Consider the following 6,594-nt stretch of genomic DNA (forward strand, 5'->3'; position numbering starts at 1 on the left):
TACCCACCTTCATCCTAATCAATTTACATATTCATAAAATTTCATGATAAGGTTAATCCTACATTTATTTCATCAAATTGGCTAATCATTTGCTAATTTGTCCTATAGGATTAGTTAACCCATAATATATTCCTTTTCCATTTCAATCATTTCTATGCAGCTTTACTAATTATTCTTATTAACCAACATTCCCAATTAATTGATATATATTAATTAATTGGTCCATCTTTGTAAACTATGTGAATTCTCAATTTCCTAAGTCCTATTTTACCATTTCTAATTTCTAATTTACTATTTTTTCATTTGTGTGGAATTATGAATTTTTAATTCAAAAATTCCACCCATTCTTGACACATGGCCATAATGCGTCATAGATTCTCTTTCTACACTTGGCTAATATGTCATATTTGGCATATATTATTCCTTATGCATGATTATAATAAGCCACATTTGTCATAGATTCTTGTCTACACTTGGCTATGATGTGTCATAAGTTTGTCATTGATTCTCTTCCACTTTTAGCCATGTTGACTTGTATGAGTCATAGAATCTTATATGTGGCATATTGCATCATATTTGTCATAGATATTCCAAGGAATATTGTGCCAAGTTGCACGCTTGAATTGACAAATGTCCATTTCCCACATTCATGTCTAAGCTCTTGCATTTTGGCTATACATTGAGCCATCTTGCACTCATTTTCTCCTTAAGAACCCATTAGGCTTGAATCATGCTTCTAGTATTCTCAATAGCATTAATCACATCACTTTTTTTTTGGAATTTTTCTTTCAACTATGTGTGTACTTTCAATTGGAGCTACATTAACAATAGAGAAGAAATAAGGACACAAGAATTACACTTGAAAAGGGGGTTTTGTTGTTTTCAATCTCCTTATTTTCAATAATTTTTATGGTAGATTGAATAGATTAGCATATATATTTGAGTTTCTTGTTTCTCATAATATGCTAGGTAACCTATTTTCTAGTCCTATAGTACCCTTTGATCATCTTAAAACCAACTGATACCATAAGTAGTAGTATGTTATAACCTCTTCGATTCAAGCTTCCTAACCACTTCCTCTGATACAAGATTATGAGTATTACCTTCATCCATAATAATCTTACAATATTTGCCTCAAAATCTTCAAATAGTTCTAAACAAGTTTCTTCTTTGCACTAGTTCCTCATCATGCTTAGCGAACATAATCTTTCTCATCAAAAGGGATTCTCCAATTTCGGGTGAAGCTAAATCAACATCAAATATTTCTTCTTTCTATTACCACAAAAATAAATTCCAAATCCTTTTAGATGTTAGTACAAAATAAACTCTAAAAACTAAATATTGCTAATGCTCGGCAAATACACATAAAATGTTGTAACTCAGTAAATACTAAATATTCTCAGTAAGTAATTAACATGAAAATATTAGATGTTATCTATGATTACCATTATTTTAACTTAGATGGAAAGACATAAAAAAAAGCACAAACACATTTGACACCAAGATTTAACGAGGAAACCCAATTCGGAAAAATCACAAATTGTAACTTGTTACTATATTCACTCTTTTGAAGTGAGCCTTGTTAGGAGCCAACCTTGTTAAAGCTTACAAAAGACACTATTAGGTGTGACCCTATTAAAGAATTTAATCACCCTATTAGGAGTGGCCTTGCTAGAGGTCTTTCGACAACTAAATAAAACTACCACCTTGTCAGAGGTTTTACAAATAGATGTTAAGCCAACTCTGTTAAGAGATTTAGATCATTGCTACAATGGTTAGAGAGTAACAATGAGATGACCTAATTTATAATGCAATTGAATTGCTGATTATAGATCTCTATTTTGGCTTGTACTTGATCTTTCCTAATTGAATATATCTTTTTAGCTTCACAAGGATATTCTTCTTATCCTTTGATTCAATTCTTTACTACATCATTAGATCTTCAAAATCTTCCATGCATTCACACTCTTACACACTTTCAAATTCTTAATTAACCTTATAATTATATCATTCATATTGTCAAGTTGGCTCATATACTACTTAGAATAACTAATATTCATCACCTTAGTGGGCAAGAACCAATAGATAAATAAATAAAACTCAATATGCCAAAATAAGAAAATCCTTCATTAGCCAACCCTACTTATTGATCAAATATATCTTTTTAGCTTTAGAAGGATATTCTACTTATCCTTTTGTTTCACTTTCTTACTGAATCATTAGATCTTCAAAATCTTCCACGCATTCACACTCTTACACACTTTCAAATTCTCAATTTGACCTTATATCATTCATATTGTCAAGTTAACTCATATACAACTTAGAATAACTAATATTCTTCACCTCAGTTGGTTAGAACCAATAGATAAATCAATTAAACTTAATATTCCAAAATAAGAAAATCCTTTGTTAGCTAACCCTGCTTAGTAGACACTAACTCAAAAATGATTTTCTTGTTTTAACCAAGTAAACTTGGTTAAAAATGCATATTTATGAAGATACTTTGGTAACCAAGTGAGCTCAATTAACACTAGTTCCATCCAACATTTCCTTCATTAATCGAGTGAGATTAGTTAACACTCATCATCTATAAACTTTCCTTTGACACCCAAGTTAAATTGATAGACACTACCTTCTAAACTAGGCAAACATAGGAATTCTTGGTAGACATAAAAAACTATCTTCACGACCCAAGTGAGCTTGACATGCACTAACTGATAATGACATTTGTGTAACATCAAAGACAATACACAATTAATCAATTATATCCAACATTTTGATCTTCCTATACTACCAATTTTTTTACTAATCATTTTACTAGGACATTCAAAATATTGGTGTCCCTCTTTACCACACTTGAAACAAGTACCCTTCAACACAAATTTATTATTAAAAATTATATGTGTACTATAATCCACTTTTGTCAACTATTTACTTTACTTTCTTCCTAATTTATCATATAACTTTAATGCACATTAATAAGAATCTTTAGCTAAACTAAGTTTCAACTTAATCAACTCATCTAGAATGTTAAATTTCAAATCATCAACATGCCTTGCAACCTTTTCTTTAGAATACTCATGATGTCTAGATCTAATCTGCATCTTGTAAAATTATTTAGTATATTATTTCATGGTCATATCCTACTGTCTCAAGTTTTGCAACTTCTTAAATAATTCAAGTTCATAACCTTCAAGAATGAATTTAGCCCTCAATCTAGAAACCACAGGTTTCCATCTACCAATCTTAGGTTCAAAATAATCTTCTCTATTTTTCTATAGTTCTTTCCACCAAAAGGAACATGAAATTTCAACTTAGTCTATGCTAACCTAACCTTTTATGGATCTACAATGTTCTCAAGCTCAAATAATCCTCAAGTTCATTAACCCAATCTATCAATTCCTAAGGATCTCTAATGAACTAGAATAGTTTGATACCTCTATTCTATTACTCTTACTAACTTGTGCCATAGCTCTCAATAATCTTTTCTATTCTACAAGGATCTCAACTTCAGTCACTTCAAGATCTTTAGTAGCTTCTAAATTCTAATCCTTTATCTCAAGATTTCTTCTCAAGCCATTGAGGACATTATGGATCTCATTCTCCATTTCTACCTTAAATTGTTCAAACATATATTCTAACCTCCTAGGGTTCATCCCTATAGGTGGCATACTATTGGGTGGTCGTTATGCACAAGGTCAATGATAGGAATCCATTGTGCAATTCCTTTCTTGAAAAACAAATCTTTTGGGATCAACTCAAAGATTTAGTATTTTTCTTGCGACGTACCAAAATCTACTCAATTGAAGATAAATGTGATTGTTCACAAGGAGGCCTTTGCTGGTTCTATTATGATCGTAGAATGAAGTAAAATTTGTTTTCTATTTCAAAACAACATAGAAAAGAACTATGTTTTTTTGTATATTCTATTTTTTGGACGAATGCAATCTAACAATGCAACTAAAATGAGTTCCTATTCTAACAAGGGGTTAGCAAAGAAAAAATGAAATTGAAAGTAAATAACATGAAATTGAAATCCTAACAGACATAAGCTATAGAAAACAACACATTGCAATTTAAACTTTCAAAGAAATTGGTAGGAAACTAATGAAAATAGGAGCAACACTTCCTAGAATCCACTGATGCAATTGTCGGTGAGAAACTTTAATAGTCATATGATATTTCACCTTTCATCAAATTGCAAGGCCACGAAAAGTGTACTTATGTAAGACAAAAGGCTATGCAGACATAATTTGATGATCTCTTCTGAAGCTTGATACATCAGCAAAATTCATAAATCTGTAGCGAACACCAGAACTAAAAGATCACACAACCAAAAAAAATGCAATAAACCTTTGGCTCAATCATAATCTCGTGAACAAAATTCACAAAACAATGACACATTTAGGAAAGAATCACTACACTCCAAATGTGAGCACCAAAAGCATAATTTTATTGCATAATAACGATAGCTCTTGTTACATATTATAGTGGGGCATTTATAAGAAATCATCTTCTCAATTTGTGTTGAGAGTGAGAGATATCTTCATGCAATAAAATGCTTTTAAAACATTAAAACAAACTAAATATATACAGACTAACAATTCATCTAGTGCTTAGAGGGACTTCATCCATATTTTATTCATTAATTAGATGCATGAGCCCTTTACATGTCAAAAACAAAGAAAACATGAGAGAGAAAGTAGGAGCAAGCCTTCAGTCGAAGTAGGAGTGTCTGGAGGTGCTGAAAATAGAAGCTGATTCTTTACTAGGCATGTGTCAAAGTTAAACTATTGTCAGAATGCATTCTTGATGCATAGAAAATGTTATTTTTGGAACAAGCAGTTAACTATTGATGCACCTCTAAATTGTAGAGCTATAGACCTACGTACTTGCAAACTTGTGTACTTGCAGACTTGTAGAGCTTGATAGGTTCAAAATCTCAAAATTTTACTAAGTGTCAAAATTGAATTTTTAGCATCTGGGTTTTGTTCTTCTTCATCCCAAAGTGATGTTTGGATGTTTTCCCTTGAATTTCTCTATCATCTCAGTAATATTAGCTACATCCAAAAGATCTAAAGCTTGATATTTATCTTTTACCTTCTATCTGTAATTGTCTACCTCAATTCAGGTGTTAGCGAAATCCCCGAGTTTGGTATCCAATTCTAACAAGGCTTCTTCTGTTCTAAAGGCTTGTCAAATGTCCTCATCATCAGCAACCTCCACAAAAATCTTCATGAAATTCTCCACTACTGTCTCTATAGGTAACAACTTTTCTCGTTCCTCATCTTTAAAAATATCTAAGCATGCATCACTATAGTGTCTTTCTGCTTTCCAAATTTGCTCTCGGGCTTGGTCCTTGAGCCGATGAATTTCCTTGTGTAATGGTCCCATTACCTTATTTCTATACGCTATCTTTTTTATCCAATCGTCAATCATATCTAGCTCTTCTCCTATATATACATTAATCAAAATGTGGTACCTTTGCCCCTTAATGGCTTGTAGAGTCTGCAAATCCTTACTCTAGGCCCGTACCTCATCTATGATACTGAAGTCCTACTTCAAAATTTCTATGATTTTATTCACATTCTCCTGCATAGCTAGTAATTTCAAATTCCCTATGATGATTGTAACACCTTTCTCCTCAAAACTTTCTCACCATTCTTGACAAGCCTTCAAAAATGGATTGAGTTGTACACCTCCCCCTTCTCTAAGTATGGTGTTCAAATTTTTCTCAGGGTGCTTAGGATAAAGAGGACCAACAACTTTGGCTAGATATCCTTTTACAATCTCAACTTGGCTTCAAAGTGCTTGGAGTTCAATCTCATCTTGCTCCATGTGCTTGAGGACCTCTTTGACTCCCATAGTCATCATTTTTTAGGCTAAATCCCATGCAGGGCTTCCCAACATAACATCCTTTAATTCATATTCTTCGAGGCTAAGGCCTTCCATATTCATAAGTAGTATTATGTTAAAGTAATAATATTTTATAACTAATATTATATATATTCATATAATAATATCATCGCATTATAGCAATATGGAAGTATGAAATGAATTAAATGATAATCTAATATAATTATAAATAAATAATGATATTATATGATTTAATATAGGAACATTATATTAATAAAGTATTATACTATAATAATGTATATAGTTTATAGATTATTAAAATAATATATGTTATAGAATAATATAATATAATGTACATTATTATATTAATTAATTTAACTAATCTTATTGATATAAATATATAATTAATTATATTTATATTTATGAAAGGGTGTGACTCTATGAAATGCATGCATATATATAGAATATCAAATATTGAGAAGGATATCAGAGAAAATATTATCAAATTCATACAAATAATAGGAAAATTAACTAATGTCCTGAAATGGGACATTACAAGTGGTATCAGAGCAACTTTCCTACCAACTTGTGAGGGTATGCATGAGCAATAGAGAAGTGCAGTTCATTTGTTTGGAGTCAGCGAATAAATTGCAAGTTTGGAAGGATAAAGGATTATTTTTTGAAACCAATATATTGAGCAATTAATTGCTTTGTTGTAATATATTCTGAAGCTGGGAT

Source organism: Cupressus sempervirens, chromosome 7 (genome assembly GCF_028749045.1).
Source record: "Cupressus sempervirens isolate cs-2001-9-10 chromosome 7, ASM2874904v1, whole genome shotgun sequence".
Lineage (NCBI taxonomy): Eukaryota > Viridiplantae > Streptophyta > Pinopsida > Cupressales > Cupressaceae > Cupressus > Cupressus sempervirens.